The 24,946-nt window shown below is 40.8% G+C and overlaps 1 long non-coding RNA gene across 1 annotated transcript in view; it reads left to right on the top strand.

The window, feature by feature from the left end:
• Positions 1-3,343: 3,343 nt before the first annotated feature.
• The window catches only part of LOC310770307, a 473,978-nt gene continuing 452,375 nt past the window's right edge, over positions 3,344-24,946 (top strand). Inside the window, exon 1 of the long non-coding RNA XR_014552045.1 lies at positions 3,344-3,442. This is a non-coding gene — a long non-coding RNA (uncharacterized lncRNA). The remainder of the gene's footprint in view (positions 3,443-24,946) is intronic.

Genomic DNA, 24,946 nt, shown 5'->3' with positions numbered 1-24,946 from the left:
GGTATTCCATATGTTTTTCGACTTTACCTCCCTGACAGGGGTGGAGTTTGGTAATATGCTGCCATTTGTCACCCAACCCTCAGTCCTTGTGGTTGTGTGGCTTAAGCCGGGCTTAGAATATCATTTATTACGGCCATAGGCCCATACAGGTAAAAACAACACATAAATAACAGCTTGTGCCGTAAGGAGAAAAAAAAGCAATCGCTAAAACACCACTATAACAATAAAATACTATAAAATGGAAAGGCATACTACGCCTTAATTAGCTTGTAGAGCTCCTTGGCGTCGCTTTTGGGAAAGGACAGCAACTAGGAACCTAGCCACCTTCAGGGTCGTGTGGGTATCCTTGTCCTGCAAGATTTGGGCAAGGTGGAATTTTGGTGGGGTACCCTCTAGTTTCTGTATGATTGATCCCAACAAATTTGCCCGTAGCACATTAAACAAGGGGCAAGTGAAGCCGGGCTTTTGGAAGGAGGCGTGAGGCTCTGGGCAAATCCTAGAGCTCTCCTTTCTCTTTCCCAAAGCTCTAGGACCCTGTCAGTGCCTACCAAGCTTTGAGAAGGTGCTCTTCTTGGCTGAGCGCCTCGTGCAACTGTAGCGCTCGCCCTGCCCTGAACCCTGTCCCTGATATTTGGCCACACTGGCCAGGGCTGATGGGAGTTTGAATCCAGCAACATCTGAAGAGCCTTGGTTTCTGCATCACTGAATTAAATCTGATCCCATGTGCCATATATAGGAAGAGGAACAATGCAGCATAATCCTTAAATTTCATATGAATATTCTCTTGTTATGATCAAGTTTTTAAGCAGGTAGAATGGACAAAAATTAAGCATATCAGTACCAGAAGCCCAAACTCAAAACCACTGAAAGGAATGAAGTCCTTTGACTCAGAACTTCAAGCCCCACTGAAAAAATTAAAAATTACACATGGCCATCCAATCTCTGCTTCTGAACTTCCAAGGAAGGAAAGTCCACCACCTTCTGAGCGAGTCCATTTCTTATTGTCAGATTGGCTTGGGTCCCACCCTCCAGAGTGGGAGAAAGCAAGCTTGTTCCCTTTTCCATGTGACAGCCCTTGAGGTATTTGAAGATGGTTGTCACATCTTCTCTCAGGCTCTCAGGCTCCTAAACATACCCAACTCCCTCAACTGTTCCTCATGAGGTTCATTTAGCAAATAGGCCTTGTTAGTCATTTGGCAGATAGTACTTGTTAGTCTGTCTCACAGAGCTTTTGAGAAATCAGTTATGCTTTAGTTAAAAGTATTAGATTTTGTAAATAGTTTTCCTTTTGCTGCCCAATATATGTGTTAAGTATAATTGCAATTTCCATACCTTTTGTTATTATTAGCTGTGCTTTATTTCTAAAAAAATGTTTAGGTGTACTCTCATTTTGAGTAAAGAAAATCACCATTTTACAGTTCAAATTGGGAAAGACAAATACAGTAAATGGACAAAAGTACAAATATTCACAAAATGTTTAGGGGTATGCGTACCCCTGCATACCCCCAGAAAAAAACCTGATTATTAGTATTACTGCTGCATTATAGTTGCATTCTTGCTGTATACTGCTATTTTTATACATATATAAAAGTTGATGTCTCTCACACACAGAAAGAAAGGCTGGTATCAAAGACCGATTGAGAACTCTTGCATGCAAGGCAGGAGCTTGGTTTCTGTGTGAGCTCTAAAGGAACTGACTCTTTTGCTCGCTTTTCACGAACTTCATCACCTTCCCTACTTGTGTCCCATGTGGCCAAATGCAGCCACACAGAGAGGCCTGCCATGTGATTAACCCACACACTGTTTTGTGGTCCCAGAGAGGCAGGAAAAATACAAAAATTTATCAGGGACCCAGTGGTTGCATTTGGTCTGGTGGTCATCAAAACTTGTATATAAAAGTGACAGTTGGTGAAAATATTTTAAATAAGGCAAAGGATATTCTGCTTTAGTGCAGCTAATTTGATAAGAGACTTGATAGAATGTGCACAAGAACCCTTTTTGGTTAGCAGTTACAAGATCTTATTAGAAATATGAAATCATTCTTTCTGGAGGATACAAGATGTTTTCTCTCTCTCTGGTGGACAGCTCTTGGCTGTAGAACTGAGGGGAGTTTAATTCAGGAAAATATCCTAAGTAATGGAGCCAGAGAGGCTAAATCAGAGTGGTAAATATTGCTAAGCCATCATTACTTGCTAAACAGCTATTAGTCATCTCTATTTTTTTTTATTGCATGCTTAAAGTTCTAAAAGAATTGCTTGTGATATATCCTTAAACAAAACAGAGAAGCCAATCCTGTAAAACCACATAGCCCTGCCAAGAGAATCTGAAGGGCCTAGTTTAAAGCCGCCAAAGTAAAGAAGCGAATTTCTATATTATAATGTGCTAAGGGATTTTGTGGTGCTGGTGAAGCCTTTGACATTGATTTGTCAAGCTGCCTTAATGGCACAGACATGTGGGTCACCGTAAAGGAACGAGCAGGGGCCGAGAAAGCAGCCAAAAAGTGTGAGGGCCTCAGAAACCTGCATTTGAAAAGGGTCCCGTGCTTGTGAATGGGGGGCAATGAGGCAAAATTGTCTGGGGGAAAAAGAGAATTAGAATGCCATTCAAATCAGAAGTGTATTCAGGGGAGCATGACCAGTTTCGTCTCATTGAGTGTGGAGCCAGGAAAGGGGGATGCCACAACTGTAATGTAAAATGGAAGGCAAGAGGCAGCGGGGGGTGTGTGTGTGTGTGTCAGACACCACACAGGGCACTGCTGAAATGTGAGACTCAAGGTCCGCCACCATTCAACGCATTAAAGTCCAGGAAATCATCTCCCTAAGTATGAGCTCACATGACTGAAACATCTCTGGTTGTGCATTCACTCAAGCCTGGATATAACATGTAAATGGTTGCAATTATCTAATGAGGTGATTTACAAACTAAAAAAAGGGGGGTGTTGGGAGGGAGAAATGGAAGTCTACCTGTTATAACAAGCAAAACCTATAAGTAATATAACAAGCTCTCGATCTCCACTTTCATTTCATTTCCCCATTTAATCACTGCAAGATAAATGGTTTGTAATTAGGTGGTGATGGTGAAATAGTTTAATCTTCTGTCAGCCAAACCACTGGTGGAGGAAAGGTTCACTTATATTAAACATTACCTAGTTACGACAGCTAAATGGAAAATGCCAAAGGTGGCAGGCAAGAGCAGCCTTGGTTTGCCCGAGGTTGGGCAGTAGGTACTGGTGGTCTGAGGTCATTTGCTTGGGTGGCCCTGGTGAGGAGGAAGGAAGTCCTATTGAACTCATTGGGACTTAATTTTGAGCAGATGTATATAGAACTGAAAGAAAAGAAAAGGAGTTTGGATTTGATATCCCGCTTTATCACTCCCCTTCAGGAGTCTCAAAGCGGCTAACAACCTCCTTTCCCTTCCTCCCCCACAACAAACACTCTGTGAGGTGAGTGGGGCTGAGAGACTTCAGAGAAGTGTGACTAGTCCAAGGTCACCCAGCAGCTGCATGTGGAGGAGTGGTTGCATGTGGAGGAACGAAAGCGGTTCACCAGATTGCGAGTCCACCGCTCTTAACCACAACACCACACTAGTGTAGTGTGTGCATGCCTAGAAACAATAGCAACCTAGCAATACAGTCGGCAATGTGCATATAATCTACTTGAGCCTCTTCCAATGAACTCTTGGCACCGTGGTGCCTCATATGACGCCTGTAAAAAAAGTCTTAGTAACATCCCCTCAAAGATCCATGGTACATGAGAGACTGTTTGCTCTTCCTGCTCAGTTCCTGTTTGCATTGACTGAAAGTCTATTACAATGAACACCTTCCCCCATTTGCACATGTGCTGGTCATGACCTTTAAAGCTTAATTTGGTTTGGGTCAGAATTATTCGAAGAACCACCTATACCTGTACCAACCTGCCAGCACACTGCCCAACACCCGGAGCAGTAAAATTGACTAAGTATGAAGCAGAAGCTTTTTTTGGTGGCAGCTGGACATCCCTGGAACTTATTGCCAATAGACTAAAGGCCTTCTGGAAATATTTTGAAGCTTACCTTTTCCTGCTGGCTTTTCTGGAAGGGTGCAGGAGTTAGTTATTGGTCTGTTTGGGCTGTTGGTTTTGACTATATTCTAGACATTTGGGGATGTCCCTTTGTCTCATTTGACTGCTGGCTCCTAGAGTTTTGATGGTGAGTGATTTAGTATTGTAAGTTTTGTGCCTTAATGGGGCCTGCATGGAAAGAAGTTGCTCTCAAAGATGGCATAATAATATTTTAAATAAAATAAATAAATTAAAAAACTTAGGTAATGACACATCTGAGGTCTTCTTATTTATTGTGCGCAAACTTGCCTTGTCACTCTACCCAGTGTAGGGAATTGGGTGGGCAAATTAAAGTTCCAGAGTTTAGGAGGCTGTTGAGTGTAGGAAGTAGGGCAGGGGCGGGGGCAGATATCAAATGGGTGTCATCAGTGGAGTTAAGAAGATGGAGGACCTGTTTAAACTGGCTGGCTTGCCTCTCTTCCTTCTTATGGCACCACTGCGGCCTATGTCACCAGAATCCAGAGCCTGTGATCATCCTCTGAGACCTTTCTTCCTGTGCCTTCTTCACAAGAGGTCCAGAGAGTGGCCACACAAGAATGGACCTTTTCTGCAGTGGCTCCCTGTTTGTGAAATGCTCTCCCCAGGAAGGCTCGCCTGGTGCCTTCCTTACATATCTTCAGGGACCAGATGAAAATGTTCCTCTTCAACCAGGCCTTTGGCTAATTAAACAATCTATGGCCTTTTGAACTATGTGTTTCATTTGTTACCATGTTATGTATTTTTGAGTTTTTATATTGTATACCACCTGGGTGGCCCGCAGATGAAGGGTGGTATAGAAATTTAATAAACAATAGCCACCACATGCTAGAATGTGTGGTAGGGGAAAAAACCCATCAGACCACATTTTTATTGAAAATGATCTAATGGCTATGTGGTAGAATACCTTCCCATGTAGTAAGTTTGTAATCTGTTTTCACCCCTAGAATAGCACTTAACATCATCTAATTTTCATCTCAGGCCCAAAACTTCTTTCCAGCAAAGACAAAATACAAAATGGCAACATGGTTACATTCAAAATGGCTGGAATATGTGCCTCAGGCAACACCGCCCTTAATCTCAGCCTAGACCTGTCACTTAAATGTGTGCTGCATAAGCAAAAGAGGAATATTCAGTGCTATTTTTCTAGAAAAAGAGGTGCAGGAACTCACTGTGAACTTGTTCTCTTATCATGGCAAAGGCAACTGAGTTCCAGTGAGTTCCGGCTGAAAAACAGACCGTGGGAATATTACATTGAATACTAACCATTCCAGAAACAGAATATTCAATTTTAGGATCCGCTTGCAATTTTTGTAGCATCATGTTACAATCTGGAGAACAACTGCAGAAAAACGAGGCGGTTAGTGTTTTTTAAAACATTTCCATCTGACAGCACCTCAAATAATTGGGGCAGTGTTGTGGATTGCAAAAAGACATGCAGTAGGATGAATCTGATTGAAGTGCATCACCTGCACTTCTTCCTCAAGCCCATGTCTGTTTTAATTATACATTCTATTCCTGAATTAAAATCCTTCCTCTAGGTGCTGCATATGTGTAGCTACCGTATAATGAAGCCATCCTATGTTCTTTGATCTTCTGCTTTTATTATTAAAGTTTGCTGTTCTTGCTTAGCCAGTATAGATATTCTGTATACTTAATCCATTCTGGGAAATCTCCTATATGGATGTGTATATATTTATGAGCCTATGATGAAAAGATAAGGTATCCTGGAGTATATTATTACGTATTTTATTTTTTTTACCAAACCCAGAGGGGCAATATGAAAACAAAGAGATGGACTGCCACACAGGTGCAAGGCCAGTGAAGACAGATGTCTTTTGAGACAACAATCAAATAAATGGCATATTGCCTCCGGAAGGCTGTAGAACAGCCTGATTTCCTGATGTCAGTGGGATCAAACTGATTTTCCAATGGCTTCACCTTAGGCACATTATGGATCAGGCTATATATCTGTAGTTTCAGAGGGAGAACGACCCCATCCAGAACAGGCAAATGGCCAATCTCCTGAACCTGGGAACCACTTCCTCACAGTGTCTTCTTCTTCCCAGGGTTCACGTTCAGTTTGATGGCCCTCACCCATTCCACAACTGCATCCAGCTGAGTGTCAGTCAGCATATTGATTTATGATCTTTTAGGGCCACTGTATGTAAGTGTGATAGACAAAATTTAAATGAATACCTTACTCTGAAACTCCAGATGATGTCCCCCATCAGATTCATAGGAACATAAGGAAAACCTTGCTGGATCATTTCAAAGGCCCTTCTAATCCAGAGTTCTTTTCTCTCAGTGGCCAACCAGGAAAGATCTGAGTGCAACAGTACTTTTCAAATTTCAGATAGACGTTCCATTTAATAGACAATTTTAAAAGGCATACACTTACTCAAAGTGTAAACTTTAATTATTCATATGACTGACAGACTCACATAGAGCCGAAATAACATGTAATCTAATAGGTAACTAAACAAGGCAACAGGTATTCGGTAGGGAAACACTGGGAAAACACTGCTTAAAGAAATAGATTTCCTTTTGCATACAATAGCAAAGAGAACCTGCATACATGCAGTCTCGAATACAAAGAACTAGTGAGCAAACTGAAGCACGTGTTCTCTCTAGTGCTGGCCCCACATTGGGCGGAGTTGTGGGATAAATCAGCCTTAACATGCTTAACTCTAATTAATGCATGAAGGGGTTAATACCATGGAGTAAGCTGTCCTGCCAGGCTTAGCTAGGTCATGCCACCTCACCTTGGGAGGAAGAGTTACCAAACTCTTTATTCTTTTTTCTTCCACTATGTGAACCTGACCAGTAAGGATGTCTAAGCTGGATGCTCCAAGCTTAGACCGTATTGCTTTAGCAAGTCATGTTTATGTTTCTGTACAAACAATTTAGAAACATTTATCACTTTTTGAAACTACTGCCTGTCTTTTATTGCTATTGTATGGGAAAGCACATGCATCTGACCTTTGAAGAGTTTGTAAGTAAACCATTTTTAACTTACCAAATGTGTGGCCTCTTTCTATGCTAAGGGAAGTGGGGAACTGTGGAAGAAACTTAGAAGGGGATATTTTAAAGGTCTACCAACCTGTATTTCCATGTATTACTTTGCTGCAGGTTTTATGATTTTAGATCTCTGCTGGGGCTCTCTCATTGATGAGTACTTGCCCCAAACCTGGATCCAGGCATCCAGGTAATTCTCCTTTTATTCTACTGCTACTATTTTATTCTTTTAATCCAAAATACCAAAAAACAAGAAGAGTGAGGTGTTCACCACAGGTGGCAGATGCTGGGAGGCAGCTCTCTGGGTGCATACTTTAAGGAAGCAAGATGTCATCAGGTGTATTGGAGAATGTTGGTCCAACACCAGTGTTGAAATTAGATTTTTGGAATGGGAGGCAACACTATTTTGTCCTTTGCCTCTCCTATAGTGGGAGAACAGTGACTTGTGAGGATGAAACAAATGGTCAAATGTGGGTCTCTCTCACACACGCGCACACGCACACACACATACAGATTGTGGGTCTGACTGCTATGCAAGTAACATATAGGACACTTCTTGTAGATTCCTTACTTATGAATAACTTTTCCAAGAGGCAGATTTTTCATATATTTTGCTCTCTGATTAATATGGATCAGAGCACCTGTAGCTGGTTTTATTTCATTTAGTGATACAAACTTAGCAGAAAGACCCCCGTCTTCTTTTGTCCTCCACAAAGCCTATTCATATCCCTGTCACAGATATTGGGGGGGGAAGTCTAGATCTTACACCAGGGACTTGTCTATAGAACTACAGCCCCCAATTCCAGGCTACCCCAGACTTTGATACCCCAGAAGCACTTCCAAATGAACTCCACATCTGCAGAAACTCTGCTTGGCCCTGGACATTGGTGTGTTGTGGACAGAGTTCAAATGGATGGGTGCGTGGAATTGTCAAGGACATTCTCCTCATGAACATTTTCTTGGAAAGATGCTAATTTATTTTCTAATTTGAAAGTTTTTCAATATTTTTTTATAAGGATACTACTGGATATAGCCCAGAAGATTTGCCTGGTTAGTCTTATCTAATAAAATTGACATAGACTCCTCCCCCATTCTTGATTTCATATGTGTGTGTGCTTGGAGTTGTAGAAGTACAGGATTCAGTTGTTGAAGTACTAAATTTAGCAGGTTTGATCCATAAAAGTTCTAAATTTTTCACTTGACAAAAGAAACAGCTATGGGTATGCTTAGCTTGGTAAAGAGGAGACCGAGAGGAGATACAAGAGCCATCTTCAAATATCTAAATATCATGGAGGATGGAGCAAGTTTGTTATTTCCTGCTCCAGAGGGTAGGGCCTGAACCAATGGATTCAAGTTACATGAAATAAGATTCTGATTAAACATCACAAAGAACTTTCTGACAGCAAGAGCTGTTCAACAGTGAAACGGACTCCCTTGGGAGACGGTGGATTCTCATTCCTAGGAGGTGTTTAAGCAGAGGTTGGATAGTCATCTGTCATGGATGATCTACTTGACTTCCCTGCACTGCAGGGGGTTGCACTAGATGACCCTTGGGGTCCCTTCCAACTTTGCAATACTATGATCCTATGATCCTATGATTTTTCAGCTGACAAAGTGGGCAAAAATTATTTCAGATTTTAAACAGGGAAACGAAACTTCCCTGGATTTGATAGTTATTATCCTATCTTGAAAAAGTAGACCTGCCTTTTTATTCAGCTAACATCTGAGGATTTTTGCAGAAGTCACACAAGTTTGAAAACTATTAACGAAACTCCTCAACTTGAGTGTATATACATTTTGACTTAGCTGGATTTCCCTTAAACCAAAATTAGAAACCAACATTGACGGATCCTCTGTAGGCAAAACATTTGAAAAATCTCAAGGGAAGCCAAAAGACAAGTGAAATTTATCAGAGCAGTTTCACACCAGTGGGATTTTGTCCTGTAGAATACTGATTTTGACACCATTTCTAATGATGCTTTGTGATTTTATTGGTTTTTCTTTAAAATATGAACATGAAAAGTAAAAGCTGATAATGTGTATATTAATAAAAGATTTTTTTAGTAAAAAAACAAATAATTGGAAACTTGCTTTTTGTGATATTGAATTCAGGTAAGTGCTAGAAGGGGGTGGGGGACAGACTCTCATTGGGAAATCTAACCCAGGCTTATCATTGGCTTCTCAAATTCAAAACCTATTAGTGCTTTGTACATATGGTATTAATTCTGCATTAATTCAGTTCAGAGTGATGTCATCATGAGACTGTCCAAATTATGACATAACTAAAACAACTTTGCTCTTCATGAGCTTGGAGCAAGACTGTGTGGGGACTGGTTGGCTTAGTCATTCAGCCTGTTCGTACAACTTTTAAGTTTAATTAGTGCATGCCCTCATAATGAGCGAGAGGATGGTGTTCTGAAGATTGGCCAGACTCCTTTCTATTCTCTTCCACTTAAGTGCCAAACACTTGCCCTCCTTCATGCTATTTATAACTTTAGCCATAATTGCTGCTCCCTAAGGTGTGATTGTCCTATTTCATAACAGTTTGTACAGCTGCCAACATGAAGATGTAAATAAATTGTAATACCATTGCTATGAGGTGTAAAAATCCCACAGCTCACATCCAGACCCTTGTATAATAAACTCAAGTAAACATTCCATTTCCTGTAAGTGATTGTGGTTTGTGACTAGATGTAAAAAAAAGAAATTGAAGCGGCACAGCAAGTCATCATTTATTTAACAAATTGCCTAAAATCCAAATCTGTATGGCACAGAACAAACACCTATAGCTGAAAGCTAAAGCTTTTGCAAAATAGAAGCATAAGTTATATCTAAAGAGCTCCGTACACCATTCCACTTTCAACTCTGCAGCAATTGTTTCTCTTGCGCAGTATTTGGGCAAGAGCACTTGTTACAGTCATTAAATGGTTGTCGCCAAAGGTGGCCTCATTAGAAGTGATTCCCAACTCTCATAATATATGATACAGAGCTGCTTCACGTGAATCTCCACCATTGAGTTGTGACTCTTCAGTGGTTTCCAGGAAATGGGAGGATAGGCCTGGAGGCATGGAGACACTTTGTAAGCAGTTCCATCAGAACATACTGGGCTCTCTTTCTACAACAATGCAATTTAAAGCACACATCTCTGTAGCAACTACCTTATGATATCACATTTGGAAATGTTTAAGAGAAGAGTTAAGGCACTTTCATTCATGCAGGCCTGTGCAAAGGGAGGGGGGAGCACTTGCCCCAGGCCTTGAAGAACTAAGCCGGCCAGGGACCCCCACCATCTTATGCAATTGAACCAGCTACTTCTTTGTTTGAGTTTATAACTTTATTCTAACAGGCCTCAGACAAGCTCTGCACATGCCTGCGTTCATGAATTTCAAAGCATGGAAATGATGTAGGAAAAGAACTCTAATAATATTCTAGGCTGCATCTACCGAAGTATAGTGTCCAGACCAAGGGAAGTAAGAACACAACTCTCGTCTGCCTTGGTCAGACTATACCTGGAATATTGTGTCCCATTCTGGGCACCACAATTTAAGAAGGATATTGACAAGATGGAATCTGTGCAGAAGAGGGCGACTGAGATGATCAAGGGTCTGGAAACCAAGCCTTATGAGGAGTGGTTAAAGGAACTGGGTATGTTTAGCCAGGAGACTGAGAGTTGATAGCCATCTTCAAATAGCTGAAGGGCTGTCCCATGGAAGAGGCAGCAAGCTTGCTTTCTCTTGCTCCGAAGAGTAGGACCCAAACCATTGGATTCAAGCTACAAGAAAATAGATTCTGACGAAGCATAAGGAAGAAGTTTCTGATGGCGAGAGCTGCTTAACAGTGGACTGGACTCCCTCAGGAGGCTGTGGATTCTCCTTCCTTGGAGATTTGGAAGCTGAGGTTGGATGGCCTTCTGTCCTGGAAGCTTTAGTTGAGATTGCTGCATTGAAGGGGATTGCGCTAGAGAACTCTCTGGGGTCCTTTTCTGCTCTGCAGGCCTATGGTTCTATTAAATCAGGGGTCAGCAACCTTTTTCAGCCAGGGGCCGGTCCACCGTCCCTCAGACCATTTGGGGGGCCAGACTATATTTTGAAAAAAATAATAATGATTGAATTCCTATGCCCCACAAATAACCCAGAGATGCATTTTAAATAAAAGCACACATTCTACTCATGTAAAAACACGCTGATTCCCGGACTGTGGGCCGGATCGAGAAGGCGATTGGGCCGGATCCGCTCCCCGGGCCTTAGGTTGCCTACCCCTGTATCAAGGCATCTGTCTAAATTTACATGCAGTGTAAACATTACATTGAATATGGTCTGGAGATTACAGCTGGTGGTTACAACTGGTGCAAAATGCAGTGGCCTGGGTACTTTTATTTATTTCATTTATTAAGCATTTCCCATGAGGCATCCCAAAGTCATTTATGATACTAATGTGTGCTTGTGGTTTTTTCCCCATATAACACCAATTTTCAAAGTGTTGCATTGGTTGCCAGTGGTGGGCTGAATTCAAGGTGCTTATGATGACAAAAAAAGCCCCAAATGCCTTTGTCCCCAAATATATGAAAGAATGCCTCCTCCAATATCAGCCTGCCCATTTGTTAAGATTTCCCTGCCCATTTATTTTAGTGAAGAGTCCAGGGCTTTTAAAAGAGGCCCTTTTAAGGGTGGTTTGTGTGTGTGTGTGTGTGTGTGTGTGTGTGTGTGTGTGTAATATTCAAAGATATGGTTGAAGAAGTCAGATTCATTTGTCAAAGCCCATCTAACTTGGATAGTTAGTTAGATCTGTTAAGTCTGACAATTCCTGGATGTGTGCTGAGCCTGGTTCTTTCTCTCATTCTCCATCCTACTATCCGCTCATCCCAACACTTACACAAGTCTGTTCTGCTTGTATTTATCTTCCTTCATTCGGCTTGTTTGCTTCACCACCATGAACTGAATTGCAATGATACAAATGATGGCAGTTCTTAAATATTTACATTTTTTCAGGTGCTTCCCACTCCCTCCATCCTGGCATCCTTAAACAATCCAGGCTTCTTCTTTAGAATACAAAACTAAATAATAATTCTGTATTCTAAATAGGAAGCTCAGATTAGCATTGGAAAGCTATTAATAGGAGGCCAGATGGAGGGGAATGGGGATTTCAGCATCTATTGTTATATTGTAACATGTTTCGAATATGACAGCTTTGTTTTATTAGTAGAAACGTTAATAAGAAATGGATTTCATTAGAACAGAGGATGTTACAAGAAAATGATTGATGGGTGTTGCCATTTTTAAAACCTAACTCTTTCTGTTCTGCAATGTATACATAATCCGTACACTGTAAACTAAGGTTACCAGATTTTTTCCAATGAATCTGGGGACATTTTTCAACTTCAATGGATTTTGGATGGCGACTGATTTGTAAATCTGGGGTCTGTTCCTGGGAAACGGGGACTTCTGGTTACTGTAAGCACACTGAGGATCTGGGGGGAAATGACACCACAGTCTTTCTTTAGGATGCCACTCAAAGTTTATGGATATGAGTTTGTGGAGAACGATTTTATCCTGGGAGAAAGGTTATGTGACTTTCATAATAATGACAATTCAATTTCTATTGAACAAGTCAAGCTAGCTGCAGGAGATGCAGGACTTAACTGGTTGCATAGCTGTCAGTTCCAATATTTGTTGGCTGATGCTGCCCTTAAAGCACAAGCTTTCAATCCCTTACTAAATTTGAAGGAATTTTTATTAAATCCTAGTCATCAGGGCAAAGGATTGGTATCTGTTCTTCATAAGGAACTTCTTGATATTTTTGTGGGCTCATTAAAAGGTCTTAAACTTACCTGGGAGAAGGCCCTACAACTGAGTGGATTGCAATAGGGGCATCTAAGTCTGATAAATCAACCTCAGCAGATAGAAGGGAATGTTGCTCAGACATTTTACACAGGTGGTAACGGACGTCTGTGCAGCTTTCTCCTATGGCATCAAATACGGCACAGAATCGCTGGCAAATTTTGGAACTTGTGGGATGATCAGGCAGCAATTTTCCATTCAAAGGAACTTCTTGTATGGATGCTACAACAAGAACTTATTTAGTCCAGAAATGGAAGATATCACAGGAATTAAACCTCTTGTTGTGGTACAATAATACATGGATTATGGCTATTGCAGAGAAAAGAGCTAATAAATTAGGTGTTTCTAAGGGTAAGGAAGGCATGGGACATTTCTATACCATTTGGTGGGATTTCATCTCCTATGTGTTAAATTCAGATGTACAAAATTCTCCCCCACCAAGTTGTGAAATTTGGCTTTTATGATTTGTTTTGCTGATTTTATATTTTTGCATAATCTGCTCTCTATTTATTTGGAAAATACAACTTCTGTGCTGCTCTTATGATTTGTAACCATGTGTATTCTTTTTTTGCTCGTCTGTACTTTTGATTTTGCATCAATGAAATACTTAATTTAAAATGAAAAAAGCTGACTTGGGTGGGCTCTGCTGAAAAAAGATAGCCTATAAATATATTTATAAATAATTAAATAAACTCACTTCTCATAACCACATAATATTTTTGAATGGAAAAACACACAAAAATAAGAGTTAAGTTGTGAACCACGATTAAGTTATAATGCAAAGCAATTCAGATACTAGGGACTTGCGTGCTTAAATGGATTGTCTCTGGGGCTGGTACTCAGGCTGGTTAGCTGTCATGGCCTATTTTTGCCCAGTTCTCAGAGTCTTTCTCAGACACAAAAGAGAATTAGGTCGTGTAATATCAGATTTTTGGATAGGTAGAAGTTCCTGGATTGGCCAAGCCTGGTCTACAGAGCTGTTCCTTCTGCACATCAGGTCCCAGTTCTTCTAGAACAGCCTGCTGACCTCAGTGGCTGAAGAACACAGCCTCCAGGTCTGTCAACAGAGCTCTTGGGGGAATGAGTTTCTCAGGGAAGGGGAGGCCTAAATTCATTACTGATGACTGAATCAGTACAGTCAACCTCCTTAACCATATGTAAGGGGGTTGTGCACACTATCAATAAAGTAGAAATCAGATCCAGAGATTATCTTATAATTTTTTCTTCACCTCTGCAGTTGTAGAGAGTCAGGTGTGTCCTCAAGATCCCATAAAAATAGGCAGTGCCACTTACTAATGAGACTGAACTGTTTATTTTAATATAAAGCCCAATTGTGGTTAAGCGCTTCAGCAACTGCCAGCCATCTTTTCGCTAGCACAACCATCAGGGCTTCCTCTGCCCACACTGCCTCTGAAAGGTAGATGCCTTCTGCTACCATTATTAACTCTGAACTCTCTCAGGACTGTTGCACACACATTGCCACAACCCCCAGTACAGAAAGCAGAACCGACATCTTTCAATACACGGGGACTGCACTTTTGAATGCCATAAACTGAGTTCTATTTTTCTGTGTCACTGGGGTTTGAACTTATAAAGTATATATTATTACCTTAAATTAATTGAGTGTTTATGTGTTAAAAAGTTATTCACTTGAGAATACAGTGAAAATTTCAGGATTTATGAAGGGAACATTTTATAACACCAACATCTGTTTCTCTCGGATCTGTATAGCTTCATTCATTATATTTTCCCCCCTGATGTTTTGCCTACCATCCTAATAACTCCCCAATCCATGAAACAAAGTTTGTCTCCTTGCAGCTGAGAGGAATAGTTTTGAATGCAGAAAGTCAAGTGAATGGTCGGGGCTTCAGTGGAAAGAACAGCCAGGTAGATGTGAAGAGAACTGAAAAAGTAAGAACATAGAATCAGAATTGTACAGTCAGATAAGAAAGCAAAACATTGCTAGCAACATATCCCATGTTTTCATTCAACTAGTATATTTATAATGGTATTACCTTCGATAGCTGTCAATTTACATCTACATTGTCTTGAACTGCTGTTTCACTGGTAGCAGTAGGAGAGCAAATGTTAGAAAGCTATCAATAATGAGAAGGCAACAGGCTGAACTGGAAGAAACTGTGTTCACCTGGGAAGAAGGACCAAATCTCCCATCGCCTTTCTAGTTGAGTAAAGGCAAGAGCTGATCTCAGTGCAGGGAGAAGGGCTGCTATGCAGTGGCGTAGCGTGGGTTGTCAGCACCCGGGGCAAGGCAAGTAATTTGCGCCCCTAACCCGTGGATTTGCGCCCCCTAACCCATGGATTTGCGCCCCCTAACCCATGGACTTGCCCTAACCCCAGATGTTGCGCCCGGTGCGGCCGGCCCCCCCTGCACCCCCCACGCTACGCCACTGCTGCTATGACACCATTCTGTCCCTGTGTCGTATCCCTGATTCAGATGTTCAAAAATTCTAAACTCACAATGGCAAACGCAGCCATGTACTAATGAAATTGTGTTACCATTGTGGTTGCTATGATGCATATACTGTCATTCATGTACACACAATACATTTGACAGGTCCCTCTCCTGAGTGACTTAAAATAGGTAAAGGTAAAGGAGCCCTGGATGGTTTAGTCCAATTGAATTTAACTGTTGGCTGTGGTGCTCATCTTCTCTTTCAGGCTGAGGGAGCCAGCATTTGTCCGCAGAAAGCTTTCTGGGTCATATGGCCAGCATGACTAAACAGCTTCTGACACATGGAACACCATGATAAGTGCCAGGGCCATTCATCTTCCCGCCAAAGTGGTACCTATTTATCTACTTGCACTTTGTGCTTTCAAACTGCAAAGTTGGCAGGAACTGGGACAGAGCAACGGGAGCTCACCCTGTCATGCGGATTCGAACTGCTGGCCTTATGATCAGCAAGCCCAAGAGGCTCAATGGTTTAGACCACAGTGCCACCTGTGTCCCCCAAACTTTAAATAGACAAGAAGGAAATGTCAAAGGAACTGGGGTGTGTGGGGGGTGGGAATGGAGGTAAGGCAAAACAGGAGAGGAATATGTGGTTAGCCTGTGATTATGGTAAGCAATCATATTAAGATTTCATTATTCATGGCGTTTTATGAGAGTGCACTCACATGCAATAGTAGACATGAATTGAAAATTACAGAAAACTGGACATGTGTTGCATTTTGAACAAGGCTGGAACTCAAACCAGAAGAATGGCAGATCTCTAAACAGTCACTGACACTGAAACAATTTAGAGCCCTAATTTTGCAAGATATGAGGTCAATTTACTGGAATGCACTGCATGTTTGTTACATTTTAAAGTGTTAAGTAAGTTAGATAATTGACTGAAAATATTATTTTATTTGTAAACATATTGTTCTGTTCTCACACACCCCACACACCCCAGAGGAAAAAAAAGTACTTTCAGCTAGCTAGCAGATTTCTTCTTTCGGACTTTTGAAAATAAGGCTACAATGAATAAAAATTCCTGGTAGTGTTGCAAGGATTACTTTTAGCCCCTTGACTCACCTCCAACCCCACCCTCCAAAAGAAACTCTGACAATGAGAGAAGATATGAGCCTGTGAAATCACTTCCAGAAAATGTTGTGGATCACTGGTTATTTTACAAAGATCCCAACTTGACAGGACCACCATGGGCCATTCATGTTTATTGTTCAAAGGGGTTTTTGTGGGCCATCAGTGCTAGTAAAAGGGGGGAAAAATACAAAGGCAAAGTTTAAGGGACCCTCCGTCTGGCATAACATTAAGACCTGATCCAGGATATTCTTCCCCAGTTGATATTATTACATGTGTGTTCCTCATTGTTTATTCTCACAACAACTCAGCCTGCTTCTTGTCCTGTCACCCGGGTGGCCACTCATAAACCCCCCTTGATTTACATTCTTCCACAAATGCTCCACTTTCTCACTTCCTGTTGCCTATGCAATCTGTTTTGCTTAGCTTACCTGTCCTCAAGCTGTTTAGACCTGCTTGAACTGCATTGTGGGATGCAAATCTCAATAGCTGCTAAAATATTCTTTATTCTTAGTTTTAAGAGCAACTGTGGACACCCGGACTCCTGCTCAGGGTCAAATTACACTTCATGGCAGATATATAGGAATTGATATTCATCTCTATAAATTGTTTCCAAATAACAGCTGTGTGAGAGAGTGAGGGAGAGATAGAGAGAGGGGGCATACTTGGAGAAGGATTATAAGGTGGGAGCAGAACGTTCCCTCTCCATATGGTTGGGGGGTTTTCATTGAGAAAAGGACTACTCTTCTATCCCCATACTATGCATCTGATCTGGATTGTGTTATCCACTCACACGAGGAAAGAAAATGTTGCAATCACTTATCTCCAGGATCTCATCTTGCTTGGACCTTTGTCTACAACAAACACAAGACCATAGCACAAAATGTATGTATAATATGTCATCTTGAGATCCCACACTCTGGTCAACTTTCAAATACTGTCTGGCCTGAAATAGTTATTTTTAGTGCTGTGCTAAAAAATCATCCTGTGTTCTTTTAGCCACTTTCCATCATGCAAAGACAAACAAATTTGCCCTTGAAAATTATCAAAGGGAGAGAAAATGTAGGAGAAATTCTCCTGGGTGGGGTGCAGGGTTTTGTTTTTGTTTCGCCATGTTTACATTGTTTTTGAGGTGGCCTTTTTCATTTTGGAAATCATCTCACAAGCGGTTTGCATGCTGCAGCCTTCCTGGCTTTCCATGCTTCAATGAAAGCCCCATAGAAGATCTCATTCAATAACTCTTCCCATGGGGATTTTTCAGATCAGGAAGTAGAGGCAGCCAGGGAGGCTGCCAAGTGTTGGATAAGTTTAATGAGGAAGCGGGGGGGGGGGACCACATACAATCCCTCAAACCCAACACCCAGTGAAATTTGAAGGGGCCTTGAGAATGAGGCAGAAAAAATGGAAGCTTCTGTTGCAAGGGAAAGGATACTTTTGAGAAATTGGAGGTCAGATTTCAGCACAACACCAGTTACTTTCCCCACGTACTGCAGATAATATCCCACCCATGGTGAGAAATTCTATACTCTCTGTGCATGTTGCTCCTTGCTGGCCTGTAGCAAGGTTGATGTTCTGGGCAGGAGGTGAATGGTCAGCATGAAAGAGAGGCTGAAATGGTCCTCTTGTCATGCATAGACAGTTTCCTGGTTAGGTTTAGACTAGAGCTGGCCCTTAATCTCTTCTGGGGTAGAAGATCTATGAGAATGGTCCATTTTCAGAGGCTTGTGATCTGGATAGTTTCCTGATGTCTCTGGGGTGAGTTTCCTGCTTATATGGTTGGTGGTCTTGTTGATGACCTCTTTGACCCCTGGAAGGTGCAGGCCTCACAAGTGATTGGCACCATTGCACCCAGACATCCACTCCGGTCTCATTGAGTTGGAACATCTCTTTGGTTCAGTGAGGAGTTGAGATCAATGAAACGTGTTGGATAACAGTCAGAAGAGGGTTTTGTAGAAACAATTTACTAAAATGGACGCTTTCTCTTGCCGCAGCCAACTCAAAGTATCTTCACAAAAACAAAATGAAACAACAAACAAACAAGCCCTCTCCATACATTAATTAAAAGCAAGCAAGGTAAACACACACATAAGAAACCCCCCTCCTCTGCTTTAAAAGGTCATAGATTGTTAATAGCTGAAGGCCTCTGTGAAAAGGAACGTTTTTGCCTGGTGCCTAAAGATATGTAACGAAGGCGCAAGGCGAGCCTTCCTGGGGAGAGCATTGCACAAACGGGGAGCCACCACAGAAAAGGTCCAGTCCTGTGTTGCCACCCTCCGGACCGCTCATGGAGGGGGTGCACGATGATGATCACAGGGACCGGTCGATTTATATTGGGAGAGACGAAGCTCGAAATCATTGCCTTTCTTTGTTTGAAGCAAGGTGGTATGTATCATTCTTCATTTGGCAAACATTATAATAACAATATATTTATTTACTTAAAAACCGGCTCCCAACATCTTGGCATGTGCAAGAAACATGACTAAAAATGTGGCATGAAGATGAAGGGGTGGCACTCACAGCATGGCCAGCCTATCAAAGATGTCATCTGGTTTGCCAGGTGGGGCAATGGCTGCCAAGGAGGAAGGATGATCCTTCCAGGGCAAAATGGCAAGTCGCCATCTCAAGCTACCAGTAGCTCCAACCAGGCTGTATATGATTTAAATCAAATCATTTTAAATCACAATTTAAATCCCTAGTCAGTAAGATTTGATTTAAATCACTAGTCAGTAAGACTTGATTTATATCTTTTTTTTTTACAGAAAGGTTCAACCTTGCTGGCATCCTCTTAATATTTACAACCAGATGAAGATTTCATTTTTGGAATAATAAATTTTCAGAGTAGTTTTTACAGTTATATCAAAAATTACTAATTTGGTTATACTATTAGAAATACATAAACAGATAATTATGAAATTATTGTTTATATTTGGACAATTTTTCTGCTGTACTTTCTTGGAAGGGAAAAAAATAATCATTTCCTTAATAACAACTTAAACAATTTATTTAACTAAAACAATAACATTATAGCATATGTATCCATGTTTGTTAACCGATGTGGTTAAACAATTTTTTCTTTTAACTTAGACTGAGTTTTAGCGCACATGAAAAACTTAAAACAAATCCTTATTTTCTGATGAATAGCCTTTGGACTATAATGTAACTTAAACAGAAAATATCTATCTTAGAATAGATAGATAAGATAAAATATCTTAGAAAGATTTTTCCTCCAAAAGCATTTTATTTTAAAAATCTGATTTAAATAAAATAAACTGATTTAAATTAAAAAAACACTGATTTATTTTGTTATTTTTTAAAAAATCATTGATTTTTATCCACCCTGGCTCCAACTGACATGGTTTTGTACCACACTGGGCCCTCTATGCGAGCAGCTACAGCTACTAAGAGAAAGTTGAGATAGCATTCATAGTTAACTCTTTACATTCCACCTTATGAATCCCATTCTGCATTAATTGGGTTCTCCATAGACTGAGGCCCAGTGCTGGGAGCTAAATTTCACTGTGCTCCCCCCTCCCCAACTGCTGTTTGTCCCCCTGAAACTGCTATTTGCCTCACTGGTGAAAAAGTACAGGTGTCATTAATTTACTTTTATAGGGCAAATAGCAGCATTGTAGGAAATTTAACTGGGAAATGACATTGGGCGGGGGGGGGGGGAGAGATAATCTTCCTCCTCACCACCACAACTTGACCCCCCTGACTACTTTGATCCTTAAACTTACGCACCCCCACACCTCATCTAGTTTGTCCCTAAGACAGTAAAAAAGAGAGAGGAAGAAAATACACAGAATAAATTCACCAGCATTTATGGCAAAGTATAATGTGCCACCTCTTTACATGAAAAACTTTCCAGTACAACAAATCACTGTGTCTGACAACTTTTAAATTCTGAAATACTTCATAGTATCCTTCCTAAGTGTTTTGTTTTAAATAGTAACATCTTAAAAGGGGACTCATAATAAGCTTCTCTGGGTTTGGATTTTATCCCTTAATTGAAAGGAAGACCTCATAACTCAAAGGGTGATGAAGCCACAATAGAGTTATGAAGGTTTTCCACACTGGAAGGATTAGTCCTTATTCCACAGATGCCCATTATATAATAGAGTTGCTCTCTGTTTATACTGCAATGAGGTAAAAAAGCATTTTTATTAGATTAAAATGTCAGAGTTCAATATAAATATCTTAGTCAGAGAGGCATAAAGAACTACTGCTTTGTGTTGTCATAAAGCATTCTGGCAAAACCATAGTTAATGGAAGACTGTTAGATGAAAGAATGTTTTTCTGAGCATTCATAGCTTCTGATAACTTTCACTTTCTGTATATACATATATTCTTTTAAAAAAATGGTTTAAAAGAAGACTTAAAGCACAAATTCACACGTGCCAAAAAGCATGGAAATTGTAAATTAAGGCACTTAGACTTAACTTCTTCCTATCATGCAAGCACTAAATACGTTCTGAGGTCTTGCATGCTCCCACACTTTCCCTTAGTCTCTCAAGCCCTTTCGGTTCCACCCAGTGGCGTAGCGTGGGGGGTGCAGGGGGGGCGGGCCGCACCGGGCGCAACATCTGGGGTTAGGGCAAATCCATGGGTTAGGGGGCGCAAATCCACGGGTTAGGGGGCGCAAATCCACGGGTTAGGGGGCGCAAATTACTTGCCTTGCCCCGGGTGCTGACAACCCACGCTACGCCACTGGTTCCACCCACAGGCCGGGGGAACAGGACATTAAAGGTGGCATTTCAAATAGACCTTCTACTTTTCCTATATACTTTCAGTTTGGTGGAGGAGAATGTCTATGTTAAAAAGTTAGTAGTGATGGTATGTAAATGATGGCAACTGTTAGAAAAGTCACTTGGATAATGTAGACAGAGTCCAAAGAGAAAAGAAACTTGATAACCGTTCACTGATAAAAACCTCAACGACCACCACCACCACGGTGCATAATTTGAAGAGAAAAGAACAGAGAGCTTTTGTGTTTTTTTAGGTAAGGCCTTGTGCATAGCAGGGAGACACTCAACAGAACATATAGAGGAAAAACTCCCTCAGAACGATACCGACAATCAGAGCACATTCTACTTCAGAGAGGATCTTTCTAATGGTTGCTAAGCAGCACCTGCAGCAGACTTCCTCTTGGCTAGTTGATTTAACACTAACTGCAGAATTAGCCTCTGAAGTTACAAACTGAATGCTGCTGTTGCACTTCCAACAGGAACAAGGTTGATACATGCAGATGGGCAGCTGATGGCCATTGTTTCATCATGAGGTGACATACACATCAGCAAGAGAAAGCAAGGGTAACTCCAGCATCTATGACCAATACAGACGGGCAAGGAATTCAGTTATTTGAAGGTGAATCTACCAAATTCAGACTTTTCAAAACAATGTGTAAACCAAAACACAGCCATTGTTTGAAACATGCAATTCATCAAATTTTGCAATGTTGTTCTCCAGCCAAATAATGTGTACAAAAATGCACATACTGGTGTAAAGTGTGTGCAAAAATGTATATATTGGTGGAAATAACATATAACAATCTGTATATTTGGCAAAATTGTGTACAAAAATGTGTTTACTAGGATATATACCTGGCTTAGGTCCAAGCTGTCTGAAAGACCATATTCCCACATACAAACCTGCCCGGTTTTTGAGATCTTCAGGGGAGGCCCTTCTTTCAGTCCTGCCCCCCTCACGGACACACTGAGTGGGGCTGTGGGAGAGGGCCTTTTGGGTGGTGGCTGCTGCCAGGCAACTTTGGAACTCCCTGCCTAGAGAAGTTCGACTGGCTCCCTCCTTGCTGTCATTCTGCTGGCAAGTGAAGACTTTTCTGTTCCATCAGGCTTTGGGGGATCTGACTAATTAAATTTAATTAAAGGGCTGATGGCATGCTGTTTTTATTGTAATTTTTGGTATGCGTGAAACAGATTTTATATAAGTATATAGTTTTAATTCTAGCAATTGTATTTTAATGATTAATTTTTCTATTTTTTAGCAGCTGTTGCTTTTATCTGTAAGCTGTATTAAGTCCCATTAGGGAAAAGGGCAGGGTATAAATAAACATATAACAACAGCAACAAGAACAAATTCACACTAAAATGCTGCCAAATTTTCATAAGTATTTCTAATGACCAAATATGCATCACACTGCATTGTACAAACAGATCAGCTCTGTTTAAAATGAATGAATTAAAAGTTGTGACCATATGTCCAGTTGGCAGGACATATTTTTGTAGCAGCACCCAGATTGTGGGATTCTCTTGCCCATAAAAATTGGATGACTCCATTAAATCCAACGCCTCACTCTCCCAAAGCCTCTTTGTCTTGCAAGACATTTGGCTTCTTTAGAGAAGCCAAGACGGAGCTGCCATGCTACAGATTTACTTTCCAAAGCCTACAATATCCTCTCAGTGATTCATGGATGCACGTCACATGCAGATGACTTCAGATGCAAATGAAGTAATAACTTTGGGCGTAATTTCTTTCAGACGTGAGTGATGCAGCTCCCTGTCAAACATTTCACTTCCACTGGTCTTTGTTGACAGTTTAAGAGTTACCAGACCAAACTAGGAATAGGCTGTTCTGCCTTATCATCATACTTGCTGCAATATGTTTCCTTGACTCACAGATTCAAACTGCTTTTGCTTAAAGAATGGGAATTTTTTTAAATTGTTCTGGCATCTGTCTGTTCAACTCATAGCTGACCACAACAGATCCTTCTCTGACATTAATTTCTGTTTTAACTATTTCTGTTCTGCACCCTTTCCATGGCTCTTTCCTTTTCAGCTTAATAGATCCATAGTACTCTGAAACATGGAACATCATGCTTCTGGTAGAAAGGGGCTTTCTCCCACACACCAGGTTCGACTTGAGGTGTTATTGGTTACATCTATTCAGGAGTCATCTAAAAAGCTCTCATGTGGTCTATTATTTTCATATGTTAAAAAATCCCCTTGGAATTATAACTATGAGGCTGTGTTAACCTTTGGTGCTCCCACATCACAAACTCCCAAACCATGGGACCACCTCGATTTATTGCATACTACTTAACCCCCCCCAAAAAAAACCTTCTTTATTTCAAGCTATTTCATGTGGACTTCATACTCCAAATAACTCTGATTACTTCTTCAAATATGCCCCAGATGATCAGCTATCTCTGATTTGAGTTCTCTATGATATGTGTTTCTCCACTCCCACCCCCAGGTTCTGGATGACTCAATATCAACTGCAATCATCAGTCCTCTTTGGGCTGTCACTCTTGCACAAAGCAGAAAGCAATAGTGACAGGCAAAGTGGCAAAGTGGCATTTTATATTCTTTAAGGAAACATTCTGGGTGAAACTAGATGCAAAGCAGCCCAAACCAGAGCAGAGCTTAGCCAGTCTTTTTAGTTTTTATTCCACTTTCATTGTTGGTGAGCTGCACCTCTCTTTGATGTGCTTTCAATTGCTCCCTGTATGCTAGGAATTTGACAGTAGCAGGCAATGCTTCCAGCAACTGTGCAAATTCCAGCATGAGGGATCCATCAGATAGGCACTTCAGTTAATAAATGCCCCTTGCAGCAGGTATGAGCTGGTCAAGAACCCTCATCAAGGGACTGATTCATGGTTCCCCATTCATTTTCTTTTTCTTTTTTGTAATTTTTGTTTTGTTTTCATTTACAGTCCAATAATAGCCTCATTATAACAATACCAATTTATAATACAATTATTAATACCAATAGTTCAAATACCAAATTATATAATTTAGATAAGGTGCCCCCCCCCCGTGCTAGATTTGATGGTTTGATGATTTTCTTTATTTCTGCATTCCAAAATCTTATTAATTTCCATTACATTCCGGTCATAATAATAATCCCATATACAACAACTGCAATATTAATAACTTCTATCTGTGTTGACACATTAAATGATTTATAAATCTGCAAGTGAGGAACTCAAACTATATCCTTGTTCTTCCTGTGTGTGGCAATTATTCTGTCTGTGGTGTTTCTTCCAGTCCTTGTAAGTTGTTACGTCTTTCTTCCCCCCAATTGTTGCTGTTATCTGTCATGCCTCCGTCCTGTGCTTCATTGTTTTGCAACTTTAACAACAACTGCAAAAGTCACTCTGTCCCACTAAATAACCTGTTTTCACTATTTTTCCTCTCAGCCTGGGAAGAAGGAGTGGTCTGTTGAACTGCAGATGACTCAATAAAGAACCTTATCAGTTCCTTAGCAGTTCACAGATTCCTTTCATCCTTCCTTCCAACTGAAGATATATGAGCAATTATACTTCCAATTAAATTAAATTCCAAGTCCTCTTAGCATTATTAAGTTCACTTTGTAAATAATAAAGGATGGGGAAAAGTTGGCTCTAAGTTTCCATTGTGAACCCTTTGCAAAATAAAGCTTCCTTCCCTTTTTCCTTTTTTTACATGCACAGCGTCTTCCCTACCAGGTTTTTATCGGGTAGCAGGCGAGCTGCCTCA

This window comes from Podarcis filfolensis (genome assembly GCF_964270895.1).
Source record: "Podarcis filfolensis genome assembly, chromosome: 9".
NCBI lineage: Eukaryota > Metazoa > Chordata > Lepidosauria > Squamata > Lacertidae > Podarcis > Podarcis filfolensis.
Note: the sequence above shows the minus strand (reverse complement) of the source record. Positions and strands in the feature narration are given on the sequence as shown.